We start from the raw sequence: 19519 nt of genomic DNA on the forward strand, positions 1-19519 counted from the left end.
TATTCAATAACTGCTTCTTGAGTGAACGAATGCAATTTACTCAATGAAGGGGAGGGATTTATCCATTTATTCAATCTTCAAGCATTTACTAAACACTGACTCTATAGCAGACACTGTTCTACAGGTGAGCTGAGGGAGGGCCCAAGATGAGGCTGAAGATGCCTATGGTAAGATCTTACAGAGCCTTTAGGCCACAGTGAAGTAAGTGTATTTAATTCTGAATGAGACAGAAGGTCTTCTGAGGGTTTTCAGCAGAGGAGTGACATGCTCTAAAAGGAACCTCTGATGCTGTTTGCAGACTGCTGGCCCCTGAGCCCCAAGCAAGGGAAGAATTGGTGGAGTTTGGGAGTATTGTGAGAAGGGGGCAAGGCGTCTCACTCCCAGGATGGGGACCTACTGAGCAGTGGAAACTCTGAGACCCACGTCAGGGGTACCATATGGGTGGAGTTCCCTGAGAAATTTATTGGGAGAATGTACTGAAACCCCAGAAGGGCAATGGTGCCACATCTAAAGCTCTTGATTTACCCCAAATACTCTTACATCTCAAGAATAGTCATTCTGACCATAAACTTCTGAAAATGTCTTAAATGTCCACAAAATAGTTTCTCTAATAATGATAAATTATTTAGATTACTCAGATAATATTTTTATTTGTGGTAGCCTTCTGTTTAAGGACATCAAGATATATTTGAGGCAGCAAGGTACAGGGGAAAAGATCACTGAGTAGCAATCAGGAGATAAAAAGTTATATCTCAGGTTTGCCATTACCAGTTATATGAACTTGGGAAAATCATTTAACCCTTGGATCTCAGTTTCCAAATCAGGAAAATGGGAAAGAAGGATCTAAAAATCTCTAAGAGCCCTTCTGGCTCTAGATTTATTCTGCTGTAGCTTTAACTTCTTCCCATAGTAGGTTGGGAGGTTGAAAGGTTGGAAAGAGTAAGAAAAATGGCTTTCTATAAAGAGAAAGTAAAATAAGGAGAAAACCATTTAGGGATTACTGTTTACCCAAGAACACCTGAGGGGTGGAAAAACCTTCATTCTTCTGTGGCAGAAAGCAAAGTCAATGACTGCATAAGGAAAACAGGAAGAAAGATATTTCTGTCATCTTGGGTATTTGCCCTATCAAATTACTAACTCCAAATATTTGTCATTTTGTATTTTTAGAACAGATACTTCCAAAAGCAGGCAAAGAACTTGCTTTTCTTTTTTTTTTTCCATTTTATAACTGTCCTAATTAAAAAAAAATTAAAACAGAAAAAAGATTTTACAGTTTTGCCCTCATCTAGATGCTGCTAATTAGCTTCTGGTTCTATTACCATAAATGTTATTCTATATTTTTGCTTCTGTCAAAGTTTCTGTGCCATCATGACTTTGCACACTGTGGACCAAACAAATATTGCTGCCATTCTGGTAAACAACAAATGTAGCCTTGCCAGCAATCCATCAGCCAATGCAGCCACCTCCAATGATGTGCCCTGAGGGGAATTCAGGATGGAGATAAACAGGATACTGGCCCTAGATAGTTAAGATGCATATCTAAGCAATCATTTCAATGAACCTGGACTCATTCATCTTCCCATACATAGAAAAAACACTAAAATCATTAACTTGAGATGGCTGTTTTTTGTGATTAGCAGCAATCTTTCGATGTTTGACTTTTTCTTTTTTTTTTTCCCAGCAAAAACTCCTATATATCTTGGCTCCTTCCTTACCTCTTTGAAACAGTTCCTCAGAGCTATCTGAGAGCCTATATCCCGATTATATAGTCCTCAGTAAGATTACCAAAGAAAACATAATTCTCGACTTTTAGGTTGTGCTTTTTTGTTTGTTTGTTTTGTTTTGTTTTTTCAGTCGACAACGTAAAGGCCCATCTGTCTGGAATATCCTCTACACGCTGCTTAAATTAGCCCACTGATTGTCCTTCTGCAAGACTTGGCTTGGTTACTACCTCCTCTAACATGGCAGTTAAAAGCATGGCCTCTTGAGTGGTCCGAGTTGAAACCCTGATTTAGTCTCCTACTGGCCACGTGTGCCTACGGAAGTTCCTGATCCTTCTGCACTGGGACTCAGTTTCTTCACCTATAAACAGGAATGATAATAACACCCATAGCGTAGAACTATTTTAAGGATCAAATATATTAACATGTAAAGTACTCAGAATGGGGAAGGGCACTAGTAAGCACTCAATAAACACTAGCTATTGTTACAACGATAATACTAGTTATTATTCCGTGAACATCTCTCCTAAAGTATGTGTTGGGTACCCATCCTCAGAGCTTCCCATGCACACACATGCCTCCTATCACCTGTCTAATCGCTTCCTGTCTATTTGTCCCTTTCAGTAGACAGCAAATTTCTTAAAGGCAGGACTATATTCTTCCTTAATTTCCAGGGCTGAGTACTTGCTATTATACACAATAGATTTTAGTTTTATGGGGGAAAAGAAAACAACAAAAAGCCTTCTCAACGCAAAGATCAATAAATACTCATTTAGAACTTATAAGTGTTGTAGAAACATATATGTAGCACAAATTATTTTCTAAAAGTACAATTGAAAACCTGACTTGAGGGACAGTGAATGTTTTTAAACACTCAAAATTAAATAAACAAATGGAAGAAAACGAGGGACAGTAAAGTTGAGTTGAATGGTCCAGACAGAGTAAAAGAGAGGAAGATGAGAATAAAATCTTTTGTGGGCCTAATAATGTCCTAATAAGGAAATGTGGGATGTGAACAGCAAACTGTCTCCTGTGGATGAGCTGATAGGGGCTTAGCCACTTGAGGCCAGGAAGACACTGGTCACAGGGCAGATACTGAGAAATGCTAATCATTTTCCTGAATACTGCAAGGCCCTTGCCCCAAGCCCTCAAGATATGCGAAAGCAGGCAATCACATTTGCCTCTTCCATATTTAACATGGAACAGAGGGTCCTGATATGGAACACTGATAAGGAATGATAATTGTTCTGGCTGAGGTAGGGTCCAGGCTAATTTACTTAAAAGCTCCTTGGTGAGGTGAACGTAATTAATCTTCTCTGTTCTCAAAGTAAAGGGTTATTTTCTTTTAAAGAGTTGTCCTGTGTTCTAAAAAGGAACGACAAAACAAATTAATCGTTTTCCATTACTCTGCACACAGCACTTGGATGCTGAGAGAGCATGTGAACAGTTAATCCGCCTATATGGATGAGTTTCTGGTGACAGGCAGATCAGATCTAAATAGAAATCAGGCAAGGTATTTTATTTTTATCATTGTGGCTTTGAGACTTAATTCAAAAATAACTGAGACCAACTCTGACTATACTTTTAAAGTTTGCTTTCATAATTAATCCTTTTTTGAACACTTAGAAACACTCTTTTGGATCCTGTACAAAGCATTTCCCTGGCCGACCGCTGCCAAAGCAGACAGAAGCAGAGACTATCTAGAATCCTTCAAAACTATTGAAAATTCAACTGAACTATCTCTTAAGGCCATACTTAGTTCAAAGTACCAGTAATTTGAAGTTATAGCAATAAATTTTGGAAGACAGCCCACCTAAACAAGTAATGTTAAAGGTGAATTCTAAGTATGTTTGAGAGGCTCTGTTAAGGTACGTCCTGAATGGCTGAACAGAAGGGCAAGAGAGGATAGATGAAGTATATGTGAGCAAAAGTATGTATTTTTAAATAAATTCATCTAGTTTCTGAATTTGCAAGCCCTGGCTGAGAAAGATGGACCATGAAAGCCACTGGGCATTACACAACTGACAATATTATTTGATGAGCAAATTCATCTGACATTTGCCACAAACAATCGTCTTCCTGAAACTTCAATTGCTAGAAAGGTTTTTTTCTTTTTTCCAAATGAAAGCCATGTATTCATTCAACTGGACAACAATGAAGCTTTGTGGCCTGGTGGTTAGTATGAAAAGGAGTTGGTTTTGCCAAAACAATTTGAAATTTTGAACTTAGTCTCCCTCCCCCCACTTCTTTTTTAACATACTCAACTAAAATGAACGAGTTCTGTAGCCCTTACTAGACACATTAAAAAAAAAAAAATGAAACTAAACAAAAAAACAACCAACAAACCCCCTGAAGTAGCCAAAACCACATGACTTTGGACATTTAAAGTATGTTGTAAAAACTTAGAAAACATGCAATACTCTGGAAATTAGTCAGGATTTCACAGCATTTATTATACAGAAACTGGATAGGACACCTGGCCTTCCCTTTATCCAACAGCATTTACTAAGTACCTACTATGTACAAATCAAACTATAACATCACTACATCAGACTTCATTTTGCTAAAGCTGATTAGATTTAGTTCAAGCATATTCTTTTGGTTCCTGAATGAAAATAAGTTATTAGGGCAGTAGAGAGAAATATTTATAATTTTTTGTTAACTGCCTTTTCTCATTAAATTGGAAAATTTTAAGTATAGGGATTAAGCCTTACTTACTATTCTTTAAATCTATGGTGTTAATATATAATAGCTACTCAATAAATATTTATTGAATTTGGTGCTATAATTGCTTCTCAGTCATCCAGTAACTACATATATGCAACAATATTTTTAAAATTTGCTAATGTGAAAGATAGATAATTTATATTTGATTTGGGGATAATTCCATATCCTGTCAAGTGAATGTGGGCGTGTCAGGAGTTCTGGGATATACTCTATATAATGAAGTTGCAACAGTAACATCAATTACATGAGACAGGTACTCCACTTCTTCTTTGAGGACGCCTGCTCCCTAAATTTTCTTGAGATATTCTAGGACATGACACCTACAAGGAATACCAGTTAGGAAGAGCAAATATGAAGTATTACATAATATTGCTTTCCCTGTCCTTCCTTCCCTCCCACCCAACTTTAGTTGGAGGCCAAAGGTAAGAGCTTTGCTCTGTATTATTTCTAAGAAGGTACAGACATAGGTACATATCACAGCCATGCAGAGCTCAAACTTTAAATATATATATGGTCTCTTCCTCTTAAACTTAGAGGGAATCCAGTGCTTTAAAGGAAATTTCTGGAGATGCAAACAAGATGCCTATTGATAGTGAAAACTGGGTCTATCAAGTTTATGGTAATAGGTAATATCGCTTGAAGTCAGTTGCAATTTGAACACTGTGGGAACTACAGGAGATTCATTCATAACAAAAACAAACAAGCAAACAGAAAACAAAGAAACAAGGAGATAGGAATACAGAATGGCAGTTTGTTCCTAGATCTCGGAACACAACAGCATACTTTTGCTTAATCTTTGGTGTATCGGTAATAATTAGTCATCACCATTTACTATTCTGGTCCAACGGGTGAAGTTTCTTTTTTTTTTTTATGATTTTTTAAAAAATTTAATTTATTTTTTGGCTGTGTTGGGTCTTTGTTGCTGTGCACAGGCTTTCTCTAGTTGCGGCGAGCGGGGTCTACTCTTCGCTGCGGTGCACGGGCCTCTCATAGCGGTGGCTTCGCTTGTTGTGGAGCCTTCTCTTGTTGCAGAGCACGCGTTCTAGGCACAGTACTTGCAGCACGTGGGCTCAGTAATTGCGGCACGTGGGCCCTAGAGCACATGGGCTTCAGTAGTTGTGGTGCGTGGGCTCAGTAGTTGCGGCTCGTGGGCTCTAGAGTGCAGGCTCAGTAGTTGTGGTGCACAGGCTTAGTTGCTCTGTAGCATGTGGGATCTTCCTGAACCAGGGGTCGAACCCGTGCCCCCGGAATTGGCAGGCTAATTCTTAACCACCGTGCCACCAGGGAAGTCCCCAACGGGTGAAGTTTTAAAAAAATATTTTAGCTACTTGATAAATAACTTAAAGAATATAAAGAGATAGTAAAAAAAAATGTCATTAGAAGTTTTAGTAAGAAGTTAAGCACGTTATATATTCTCTTGATTTAGAAGGTATGAACGCAACGGACTACTGAATAACTGTCATCCATGATTCTGGAAAACACCCATCTTGTAAATACTGGTTAGAAATTTCAAATATATTTCTAATGAGTTCTATTTTATCATTACTTCTGGCTTGTTCTCTTGCACTTGCTTCTTCAAAACACAATACCTCTAAAAATGTGACAGCTTCTAATTTGTTTTAATATAAATTTATTTATTTATTTGTGGCTGCGTTGGGTCTTCATTGTTGTGCACAGGCTTTCTCTAGCTGTGGTGAGTGGGGGCTACTCTTCTTCGCGGTGCACAGGCTTCTCGTTGTGGTGGCTTCTCTTGCTGTGGAGCACGGGCTCTAGGCGCACATATGGGCTCAGCAGTTGTGGCTGACGGGCTCTAGAGTGCAGGCTCAGTAGTTGTGGCGCATGGGTTTAGTTGCTCCGCCACATGTGGGATCTTCCCGGACCAGGGCCTGAACCTATGTTCCCTGCATTGGCAGGCGGATTCTTAACCACTGTGCCACCAGGGAAGCCCTGCTTCTAATTTTTAAAAAATTGATAATGCAGTCTTCTTTACTACATAATTGCAGATTTTTTTCATTTTTTAGATTTATAAGTATAAATTAGAATGGTCAGTCCAACAAAAAATTTCATTTCTATATTATCTTTTCCTTTCCATCACATTTTTATACAACCTGCTTTCAGCGTTTGCCCATTTATGAACCATATGAAGTAAATTATGGTGCACAAACATAACTAAAGATGAAAGAGTACTGTCACACATTCTTTCAGCAAATGCACTGCTCCAGGTTCTTGTTGCCAAATGTTGCATAATGAAGTCCTTCTTGTTGATTAAGTAACTGGAAGAGAGCACCCTATTTCCTCTTTGTCCTCAGAAATAGGTTGTTCATTCATTGATTTGCAAAAAATTCATCTATGATATTATCATTTGAAGACTCATAATCTGACTTTTGCTTATACAATCAATTTCACCATCATCATTAGTATCTGGAATGCTACTGTCTGTCTCTTTATATTCATCTTCTGATTCATCTAATAAGTATGAAATGTCTTCCTCTGTCAGTTTCCTTCTCTTTGTCATTATGGGAGAAAATGAGAAATTCTGAACTATCAACCTGCATCCAATAAAAGTAATAATAATAAAGAAAAAGACTATAAAACTTCTTCTTGAAAGATAATACAATATTTTGATGCAAGGTACTTCTCCGTGGCATTGCTACATGTCTTATGATGGCTTTTATCCCAGAATAGCTTTTCAAGAATGTTTCTATAGCAAACAGATTTGGAAATACACTGTCTTCCTCTTAGGCAAAGGTTCGGTAGAATTTCTTGTAGTTCCCTTTATAAGACTGGGGTTACATAAGCTCAGGCTTCCTCAGCTATAACACAAATTCACTGCATGTGCAACACCCACCCGGACCCATCCCCGTATTGCCCCTGAGGGACTTGGGAGGCAAAGGGAAATGATACAAACATGCAGCTCATGGGGCCAGCTGTGCTGTGACTAATAAAGTCCTTTGTCTCATGTCTTCTTCCAGCATCCGTAAAAGTACGGCAGGCTAACTTGGTAACTGGTGAGAAGGGTAAAATTCTCAGACTCTTCAGTTCTTGATATACTTTGGACAACACAATAAGAAAATTGAAATGTTATGTAACAGTGATGATTTAGGTCACTTATTGCAACATCCTTCTGTGTGATCCCCTTATCCCTCCATCTTCATATGATTTTGGTCTCTTCTAGCATATTTGGGAACAACTGACAAGTACCAATAAAATAATTTCTAGGATGATGAAATAGGAAAATGTTTCAAGAAAATAAGATCACCAAGATTCATTATACATCTTGGATTTATAATAGGCTTCAATAGACTCATGGTGTTTGCAAGACACAATTAATTTTTTCTATCTTAAAAGTGAGGAAAATTTCTCTTTGCTCTTTGTAAGAACCAAAAAAAAAAAAAAGAAAAAAAAAGAATTAAAAAAAAATCAATCCTTACCAAAAGAAATTAATAGACTAAGTTTGGGTCCAAATGGCCCTGATGGTATAATAAAGATTAAACCACCCTTGAAAAACTCTTTGCCTTTTATCATCACCTCTCAGATCCTGTTCATCCTTTAGTACCTAATTTCTCCTTCCTGGGAGCCTTTGTAAACTACTTCTGTGGAGTCTGATATGAAGTCTGGTAGTTCATGAAGTACTTGTCCTATGCTGCTTTGCAAGATAAACCATGCTTTATACTCAGTCCTTTACATGGGTTAGTTGGTGGTCATTTGTTGAATAGAGAAATGAATGAAAGAAATGAGTGGAGAAATGAGTGTGATTTCACAGAGGGGGGAACTAACACAAAAGTAGAAAAGAGGAGAAACAAGAAGAGAGATGAGAGAGGCAGGTAGTCAAAAGAAAACTGATTGAATAGCCAATTTGCTCAGTATACTGATTTAAAAAACAACGTATTTGTTTTTTAAACTCTTTACATGGTTTCCAAAAATACTAGTTTGTAAACTGGACAATTCATTAAGGTTTATTAAAATCAGAGAATTAAACATTTGGTGAGCTCATGACTGGGTAAATTTGCCCTTGAAGTTAGGCCCAACAAGGTTAAATTTTAGTAAGAAGCTACAAGTAAGCACACGAGATTCCTGGAAATTTTTTAAAAAATAATGTTTGAGAAAGAATCTTATGAATGTTGTTTTGGTAGATTGGAAATTATATGTTGTAGGCACAGAATACATGATGGTATCAGTAGAAAAGGCATGAAATTAACTCAGTGGAAATTAATAGGACTACATCCAACAGACATGAAGGCAGAGTAACACTAGGCTCTAGGGGATGGACTGTAAAGACACATTCTTAAAGGGCACAAAGAAGATGGCTTAAATCAGTGATTCCCACACATGACTGCACGTTAGAATCATCTGAGGAACTTTAGAAACTACTGGGTCCTATCCCAGGTCAACTGAATCTGGAGGCAGGAATGTGTTGAACTAAAATTATTAGGATTATTAAATAAGAACTATAAATCTAACTTTCTCAGACCCTAAATTTGAAATAATTAAATTGAATTTTGGAGGTAAAATGTATATAACATAGAGTGCCAAGACACATAACCAGTGTGACAAAACTAGGACCAGAATGCAAATATCCCGATTAGTCAGCCAAGTCTTTCTAGTCCATGTATTGCTCCTGTGACTGGGAAAGGTAGTGCACACATAAGAGAGGATTATTTGTTTTAAATTAGAAACGGACTTTCCATCCATTACCTCATTTGATCTTCTCAGCAAATCTGTGACACAAATAGGATAAGTAATAGGCCCATTTCATAGATAATAGAAATTAGGATCAGAGGGGTTAAGTGAGTTGTCCATGTGAAAGAGCCAGGATTCACAACCAGGTCTTCGAACTCTCAGGGCACCAAATTCTAATCGTTCTCTAAGAAATGTGGAGATCACCTGGCTTTTGCCTTACCCTCTCAGTCAACTCCTTCATGTCTGGGAACAAATACACTCTTCTTCAAGGAAAAACTAATGTCTAATGTAGAGTTCTGGGGTATTACAAAGCAAAACAAGTTCTGAGTTAGAAATGATAGGGATAAAAGCTGAAAACAGTAAGTTCTCTAACAAGATATAAAGGGAGTACTTCACAGAATCTAGGTGTTTTAAGTCAGTGAGTCTATATTTAATATGCTTTAGACTATCTGGTTAATGTCTGATGACAATGAAACAAACAAGTCAGGATGTGTTCTATTGGCCTTTGCTACGGATATAGGTAGAGTGAGATCCTAGTAGAGAAAAACATTGAAGAAGCTCCAGAAAATCATTTACAGAGCACGAACTATGCGAAATAAGAACAGAGCCTAAAGACAATAATGAGGCAAGGGCTACTTTGATGGCCTTTCACTGTTTGGTGTTCAAGTATAATGTATTTGGGGGCAATGATAGGATAAAATCGTTCACTAATGTTAAATAATTAACACAAGACCACTTTGGATATTTATATTAATAGTGCTAATAGTGACAGTATACTCTCTCCAGCCTTTCATCTGAGATCAAAGCTTGTTAAAAGCCCTAAACAAACTTTATAAACAGTTGTGTAAGTGGAATTAGAGTATAAAATTAGAAAAAGATCGACTGAGGCATTTAATATCACTGAGCAAAAGCTCAGGACACAACTAGTAATGCAGCCAAGGGGCACGCCAACACTCTTCAACATTCACAAGGAAGAAAACCAGATTAAAGCTGCTTTATTAAACTCCATGTACCAAGAGGTCGAGGGCATATTTTGACAATTCTAAATATGATTCAAGAATTCAGTGTCCTGTTTATGACTCTACTTCTTGCCCTGCTCAAGGTAAATATGGGATCTCGTTGTTAATTGTCTTCCTCTTCACTTAGTATCATTCACTAGGTACTTACTTATAAAGCATTCCTTCATGTCTTCATTACTCTCAACATTCACAAGTGGAGTATGTGGAATGGAAAGAACACGGAACCACTAATCAGGACAAATGAATTCTAGCCCTTGATTTGCCATATTTGGCTATTCATAAATTCCTCTGTCCTCCATACTTCTTATTTATAGGGTGAGGGGTTTTGACAAGGGTCTCTAAGAGTCCTTCCATTTGTAACATTACCTAGAATGTGAGATCCACGGCAGCAGGGACCCAATCTGCTATATGCCCGAGGACACTGTCGAGATATGGCAGGGATTCAACAAGTATCTGTTGTATACAATTACGTGATTAAATCAGGGTAAATTGTTTGAAAGCAACTATTCATAGGGTGGAAATTTTTTAATGAAGATAATTTTTTTAAAATTCCTCCTAGACTAGAGTCTACTAAGTAAAAGACATTTAAAATATGACCCAGTCCAGCACAATTAAAAAAAAAATTTAAAAACTGAAATGTAGAGAGGTTAAACAACGTGCCCGGAGTCACGTGCCTGGTTATCGGGGAGGATATGACCAGAACCCACCATTTCTGACTCTAAATCAGATACTGTTGTACTATATCACTTTCCATCATTTAAAACTAGGCATATAATAGTTTTCAGCTGAAACCTGTATGCAATTGGTTAAAATTAGGTGCACAAAATGAAAAATTCCCAAATTAGCTTTTTATGTAAAGGCTACTTCAAAATGTGTGTAACACACACTACTCCCACCAACTATATATTAAGGGTGTAATACCAATATTTCATTTTATAGTTAGATTAGGTTCTTAAAAAGATGTAATACATTATTACTCTGAGATTTCACCCAGATATGCTCTCTTAAAGAGAACAGAAAGCATTTCTTATATGTATTATATTTTTCAGAAAGATACTTCAGAAAGTGTTTTGTAATATATACACTCATATTATCTTCACAATACAAAACAAGCGCTTTTTACCCATAGAATGCACTGTTATTGATAGTGTTTGGAACAGGACTATAAAACACATCATCAAGCAAGGCAGTTAGGCAGTCTGACCACTTATCAGCATCAACTATGAAGCTGTCAGACTGACCTCCAAACACTGAGGAGTTCAATAATACTAAATTCATCTGCTGGTGAAGCTGCATTCATTATGTAATTTCTCAATGATACTTTCCCTATGTCACCGCACTTATGAAAAATCTGACAGCGCTGTGAGAAACGATCTTTGCAGGCTGAAGGAAGTCTTACATTTTTAAATTGGTCATCACCTTTTGCCACAAGGTTGCAACTCTGTATAAACAGCCCACTGGTTTCAGCACCATTTTCTTCATTTTAACATAAGCACAGTCATGTTTTTGCAATTTAACCCTTTGAAGATGACCCCATTATTGGAAAATATACACATTTTAATACTGACGAACACAGAATACAGACTCTGTATTTTGGGACAAGGTGGCGAAAGGAGAATGTCTAGATTGTTTCAACCAAGATCCCTCATGAGAGATTCATGAGGATATTTCCGTTTGCCCTCGATGCGAATATACAGAAGGTAGACTAACATTAGAGCAGTGGGAAACTTGGCAGAACGGGCTAGGACAGGGTTTGTGCAAAACCTTTTTCCGGTTTCAGTTTGAATGGGTTCCCAGGAAGTGTCAAGTTCGAACAAATCCAAAATTTTACAATGCAGCTCAGCCAAAACTGCTGAGATTCACCTGATTCTGGGTCAAAACCGTACAGAGCACACTGCGTTTTATTTGGTGTAAAGCCAATTTGACTGAACCTTTCAGGCAACTTCAATGAGAGGCTTATAGCCTTGGCAAGACCAAAAATGAACCTGGCTTGATCTTTGGTTTTGAAACAGCAAGTTCTGGCTTTATAAAGAGATAAAGGCAAGTTTTACCCAGCTTCAAGATTCTTACAAATACTTAGAAGAGGCACTGCAGATAATTAACTGTTATTTGGCCACATTTACATACTCAAGTCAGTTATTTCCTCAGCTAAACCAGGACACTTTAGTTAAATACATTAACACTATTGGGTCCATATACTCCTAACTGCCCCAGAGCAGATTCTGGTGTCCTAACAAAGAATAATGGTCCTTCTTCAACAACTTATGTGCCTGTAGACTGGCTTGCACACGTAGTAGGGTGAAGCACAATTAGTGTTAGATCCATAGTGGGAAGGGAAGGAAATTGAAAGTAAATCCCCAACAATCAGTGTCTAACAGTAGACAGGTGAAATCAGAATATGCAGCATCACTTAGTAATTTCTAGAGACATACTGGCATACTCTTGTACGCGTGGATACCAAGATCTTGAAGATCAACTGGTATGCATACTTCAAGTCTGGTACCACTAATATTAGCTGAATGAATCCTTCAGAGATGTGCTTAAGCCTCTAGCAGTTTTTTAAAAATAGAAATCATATTTCTAACAGTTTTCCTGTGTCTTGTAATTCTTCTCAGATAGGCAAATTTGTGCATGTTTTTCTCCATATAGCTGCAGGTTAGGATTTATCCTGTAAATTATGTTATCTCTGCAAGTATATCCTAAAAATACAGGAAGCTTAGATTGTTTTAAGTAACTTTGGTTTGAGAAGTTGATTAAACACTGACAAATTGCAACTACACAGTTACACATTTGCTCTCAGTCAACACTTTTCAAAATTTTGATTACATCCTCCTTAAATAATTTTTAAACTGTATATCTCCCTTACTCTCCCCCCTTCCATACACACATTTTTAAGTTGTCAGAATGTTTTCATCATAAGTTTAGGTAGTTGCAAAGGATGAAAATTCTGGAATGTAGTAAATAGTGTCATTTTCAAATAAAACTTTTATATTACTCATATAAACTTATCCAGTGAACTTTAAATCTCATTAATTTGTTACCACCATTTATCCACTTCCAAAATAACTAAATACTATCCTCTTTAAAAGATAGATTTTATATGATTCCTTTTCCCTTTGAATTTATTTCAAATCTGTTTTCCCTCACCGACTTTTATCCTAATATAAAATATACTTATGCTTGCAGGCCTATTTATTGGTTATCCTATCATACTTTATCCTTCTCTGTAACAAAAATGTATACATATATACAGAGAGAAGAACTGATTTTTAAAACTCTCTGTAACCATAATGCTCTAAGTGTTAAACATTATTATGGATTGAATTATCATGTAATTAATATTAGGTATATTAAAATTTTTGAGAAAAAATTAAATGTGAAATGTCAAAAAACCTCAAGGCTTCCAAATGTATATCTCTTACTGGGATGGATATAGCTTCCTCTTCTCCTGTACTCAATTAGCTCATGTATCCATGGGTAAATGCTAATTTTGTTTCAATAAGACAGCGTTCCATTTCTATTTCTGTTTTTTGTTTCTATAGATTTACTCACTGAGAAGTCTTGTTCACATAAAAAAGTACGTGAGAATGAAATTAGTTTTGTTATAACAATGTCACTCAATTTCTTGAATGCCTTCCTAGTTTTATAGCAAAGATTACACAGTGATCTGTCATCAAAAATTAATTTAAATGATCTACCAGCTCGATTAGGTCCTCTTTCAATTTTGTTGAAAGCAAAGAATTAGAAACCACTTGACTTGCCAAAGGATTGTAATGTAGTTATTAAAGTCATTCACTTTCCATTTCTGGAAGGTAAACCCAAAAGGCTTTACTCACCAAGACTTAAATGACTACAACTGTTCTTTTTTCACTTAGAGATATTTCATTGAACTTAACACATGCAAAAAATAAAAATCTCAATTTTAATACCATTCTATCAGTATGAAATTTTAATATATTTATTTTATCTCAGCATTAAATATATCTGCATCCAAAACTTAGAGCTGCAGACTGGCAAAGCCAGTCCTCATTGTCAAACCAATCAGCCAAATCAGCAGTACTTTCTGGCAGAAAAAAGTCTGACTTCATTTTTCAATTCTATGTAATGTGTTGATGTGTGCTCGTGACAACCGTCTCACTTTTGAATCATAATTCTAAGACAGATAAATAGATAAGGCACGGAGCCGGACCAGAGTTTGTCACCTGGATGAAATAAGACACTGCGGCTTTCAATGATTTCTTTCCAACACATCTTAGCTTTGTTTTCTGGAGCTATACATTCTCTGATTATAGTAGGTGGTGGAAGAGGTGAGGTCATTAAATAAAACTGTCTTTACTCCTCCTCAACATCCATCAACAATACATGTCGATTTCAGAACAACCCATTCTCAACACCCCAAATATCTAATACAACCCTTTGTTCTTATCAAAAATATATGGATGACTAAGAAGGACAAGAAGCCTTACCTTAGTGACCTGATTAAAGGAGGACATGAAGGCACCCAAATCATAAACTGCCCCTTGTTTGGCACCCTGATGTGCCTGGGGGAATTTGCCATCATGGGACCCTGGATGGGTGAGAAGGAAGCCTTTCTTCTGCAAAGTGGGAGGGGGCTGATTATGAAAAGTAAGAGGGCCTCTTCAAGCCGAGCTATTTTAAGAGAACGTGCAGGTAGTAGCTGAGGATATAAAAATGGATTCTCCTAAACCTACTTGTGTCTTGACTGCCCCTTGGAAGATCTTTGTGTACTCTTGGAGGTACTCTACGGGAAGACTGTGCTGTACCTCACCAGTTCTCTTTGAACCTTACTGTCAGGGACAGCATTAATCATTTCGTTGTAAAATTAAAAAAAAAAAAAAGTGCTGCTAACATGTTTCAATTTCCTTTGCTTTTTGGTAAAATGTGTCATAGATACAAATGAGTACATAAAACATATACATAAAGAAAATGACAATTTTTGTGGTTTTAGTCATCATTTCCCTGATTATGAATGAAGCTGAATATACTCTTACATGTTTCTTCTTCAACTGAAATGCCTGCTTATGCCTTTTATCCTTTTTCTTTTTTCTTTTTTTTAAATCTGCATTGTTTATCTTTTTCTAATTGCTTTGTTGGCAATAAGATTTGGATACAAACTGATTTGGATACAAACTGCTAGTCAGTTATATCTTCTGCTACAAATGTGTTCCAAGTGTGGCTTTTCTTTTCATTCTTTTTATGTTGTCTTTTGATTTATGGAAGTTCTTAACTTTGATGTGGTCAAATCAGTCATTTCCTTTATGACCTATGTTTTCAGTGCCCCTCCCCTCACCCCTAGAAATCCTCCAAAGTCCCAAGGTCATGACGATACTAAACTATACTTCGTTTTAAAGCCTTACGGTTTCATCATTCACATTTAGGCTTTCACCCACTTTTGCATCTGAGATAGGGGTTCAATTTCATTTTTTTCATACCATCTATTAAAAAGTCCATCCTTACTCCTCTGATATGTGATGCCAGGTATGTCAGACATCAAGTTTCTATGTACACATATTTGTTTCTGGATTCTCTATTTGATTACATGAACCTATTTATATATTCCTGTGTCAAGACTACACTATCTTAATTTCAATAGCTCTAATAAGGTTATATGTATGTTAGGAAAACTCTCCCCACTTCCTCTTCTTCAGAAGTATCTTGACTATTCCAGAGTGTCTTCTCTATAAAGGCTCGAATTTTTTTTTTTTTTTTTGCGGTACGCGGGCCTCTCACTGTTGTGGCCTCTCCCGTTGCGGAGCACAGGCTCCGGACGCGCAGGCTCAGCGGCCATGGCTCACGGGCCCAGCTGCTCCGCGGCAAGTGGGATCCTCCCGGACCGGGGCACGAACCCGTGTCCCCTGCATCGGCAGGCGGACTCTCAACCACTGCGCCACCAGGGAAGCCCAAAAGCTCGAATGTTTTTGTCAGATATTTTCCTGTATACTTTGTATTCTTTGTTACTTTTGTACTGATATAGTAACTTTAATAACATTTTCTCAGCGATTGTTGCTGGAGTTAGAAGGAAAAGGGACTTTCAAGTACTGGTTTCTATCAAACTTGTTAAACTATTTTTCATAATTTAACTATGAATTCCTAGAGCTTTTTATACAAACAATAATATTACTTTCAAATAATGATAGTTTTACTGCTCTGGTTAATACCACCAACACAGTGTCTAACAGAAACTGTAGAATGGGGCATCCTTTGTTTATTCCTGGTCTTAAAGAGGGACTTTCAAAATGCTAAGGTGAGGTTTGCCAGAGATTTTTTTTCACATGACCTTTATCAGATTAAGGAAGTTCTCTTCTATTCTTAGTTTTCTAAAAGGTTTATGAGGATGATAATGATATCATAGGAATAAATCTTCTTATTCATCTATTGGGATGACCTTATTAAATTTATTTCTCCTCAATCTGTCACTATGGTGAATAACACTGACTGAGTTTTTAATTTTAAACCAACTCAATTCCTGGAATAAACTCAATTAATTGATGAATTGGTAATTTGTCAGTGTTCATGAGTAATTTTCCTTTTTATACCTTCCAGGATTTATTTTGCTAATATTTGTATATAATATTTTTGTATCCATGTTAATATGTGAGAAGTTCCTTAATTTCCCTTATTTATACATTCCGTCTGGTTTTGTCTCAAAGGTTATGCCAATTCCTAATGAGTTGGGCATGTCCTTTCTTTTATTTATTGACCTGTGAGTTGTTTAGAAGTTTACTTTGAAATTTCCAAAAGTCTATAGCTTATTTCGTTCTTTTTGAATCTTAAAGCTAGTTATAATCATGTCACTAAATTCCGGTCCACGGAAATGAACAGAAATGATATGTGCAAATTCTAGTTTTCACTCAAGGCAAGTTACATACATGCTCTCCCTTTCTTTCTTTTGTCTAGTTACAATATTAATCTAAGGGCTGGAGTGGAACAGACATCTTAGATCAGGAGGCAGAAGCAGTATATTGAAGATGGTAGAGCAAAACAACAAAAGAAGCCTGGGTTTCTGACACCATACCTGCCATGGACACCATATATTTGGATTGTTAAACGAGAGTGAAACTAATTTCTATCTGACTTAACCCATAATTCTTTTTGGATTTCTCTTAACTGAGGTCATGCTAACTCTAACTAACACAAAGGTATTGAGAATCTAAATTATCATGGCATTTATGGAAATGAAAATAAAGACAGATCTGAGGTGCGATATGACAAACAGAATTTGTATCTCCAAGCTGAACAGCCTTCCCTTCCCTTTCATTTCCTAAAATGACCCTGACTTCTTATTGTACTGCCTATATCTCCTCTTCTCCCTTGACCTCCCACTTACTAAGTTCACTAGTGCCTTTCTATAAACAAGGGTAATCACTCTAACCCTGCCTTTCTGGCACCAAACTGTCCCAATTCCTAATTTTCCTAGCACAGTCCTAAAGTTGTATTACCTCCACATGCGCTTTCCCTCTTCCTGCTTGCAGGCTCTCACCACTCCACTCCAGTGGAGTGGTGGTTGCACACCACCACTCCAGCTGTGCTCCTGCACACCACATTCACCACGCCACAACCCCTGATTGAAAACCATTAATGACTACTTATTGGCTAAATAGCCATGCTACCGCCTTTCACCTCCCAACCTCGTAATGGACACAACAGAGAATGCAAAGCAATCACAGCAGTGCTCTCCAAAAGAGCAGCCCAGAGTCCTTCCCAAAAGAATGTTTCAATAGCCAGTACTGACCAGTAGGAACTGGCACTCAGGAAGAAACCCACTTGTATCCCTGATATAAAAGATAAAATCTAAACTCCTTGGTTTGTATTTCAAAACCCCGAAGTGTCTATTACTCTCTCAAAGTTTTACAGACAATGAGGCTATTAAAAAAAAAAAAATGATGTGAAAGCCTTTGAAATGGAACAAAAACTTACTGGGTATTTTCAATGAAAAACTAGTTTTTGCCTCGCGGACCCTTCTGGGTTTTTTGATTCTACAGGATCTCTGTATCAGTCACTGTCTTTGAGCTATTTATAACTCTGTGAGTTATAGATGACTGATTGATTGCTATGCAAATGATTCTTGTACATAGACATGAAATAAATTTTGTCTGGGGAGGTTCAATTGATTTCCTTCCTCCACTATGGAAGAAGCCAGTTTTGCCTCTATTTTAAATTCACTTCAGTACTCTATTGCTCTTTGAATGTTCAAGTGAGTTGTAACATCTTGCTCATTCTCTGATTAATTAATGAGTTAAACTCATTTGTCATGAGTTCATTTTATATTTGTATGAGAGTCATGATTTCATGATTTTGCCTTAAAATTTTTTTTTTAAATATCCTTTTAGCTAACTCTTTTTTCTTTTTTCTTTCTTTCTTTTTTTTTTTTGCAGTACGCGGGCCTCTCACTGTTGTGGCCTCTCCAGTTGCAGAGCACAGGCTCCGGACGCGCAGGCTCAACGGCCATGGCTCACGGGCCCAGCCGCTCCGCGGCATGTGGGATCTTCCTGGACCGGGGCACGAACCCATGTCCCCTGCATCGGCAGGCGGACTCTCAACCACTGCGCCACCAGGGAAGCCCTAGCTAACTCTTTTTTCATTATTGCCTTTAAACTTTTATTACATCCCCAATACAGAATGTCTTCTCTGGCTCTTTCTACCTGACACTACTGATTCTTCCCATTTCAGAGAGGAAACAAATCTCCTCCATCATGTCCTCAAACTACAAAAGCCATGCTTTTCCATGACGAACCTAGACTGCAATGATGTTAATTTATTTTACAATTATTGTTTCTTTGTAATGCCTTCTACAAAATGCACTGTTTCATTCACATGTTGTAGACAGTGCATATTTATCTTACATCATTAATTCATTTATATGTAAGCAACTTCTCTCCTCAATTAAAGTGCAAGCTCCTTGAGAGAACTGATCACAATTCCTTTTCCTTTTCTCCTCTTCACTGTCTACCTAGTACCTTAGTGCCCAATAAATATCCACTCTGAGTCCCCAGTATGTGTAGGAAGGATGCTTGCAAGCTGGTAACCACTAGTTTGTTCTCTGTATCTGTGAGTCTGTTTCTCTTCTGTTTTGTTTTATACCTTTGTTTTACTTTTTAGATTCCACAGACAAATACTCTGTTATCACTTATATGTGGAATCTAAAAAGGATCCTAAAAAGGATCCTTCCAACCAAGATTTTTTTCAGGTAATCACTTAGCTTTATTTGGGGAATCAACCTACTATGTTTTGGCTGAAGGTGGTTCCTTCCTAGGAGAATTCACACTAAACTTTAATGAAGATCATGGGAGCTTCTGTGAAACACCAAATAAAGTGTAACACTGATCAGAAAGGCTAGGGAAAAAAGAATAA

The 19519-nt window shown here is 37.2% G+C and overlaps 1 protein-coding gene across 6 annotated transcripts in view; it reads right to left on the bottom strand.

Moving 5' to 3' along the window:
• Positions 1-19519, bottom strand: part of CEP128 (centrosomal protein 128) — a 455276-nt gene that overhangs the window by 53739 nt on the left and 382018 nt on the right. The window lies entirely within an intron of this gene.

The sequence above is a fragment of the Delphinapterus leucas genome, chromosome 2, assembly GCF_059928025.1.
Source record: "Delphinapterus leucas isolate spDelLeu-1000000601 "Yukka" chromosome 2, BTC_Dleu_Yukka2, whole genome shotgun sequence".
NCBI lineage: Eukaryota > Metazoa > Chordata > Mammalia > Artiodactyla > Monodontidae > Delphinapterus > Delphinapterus leucas.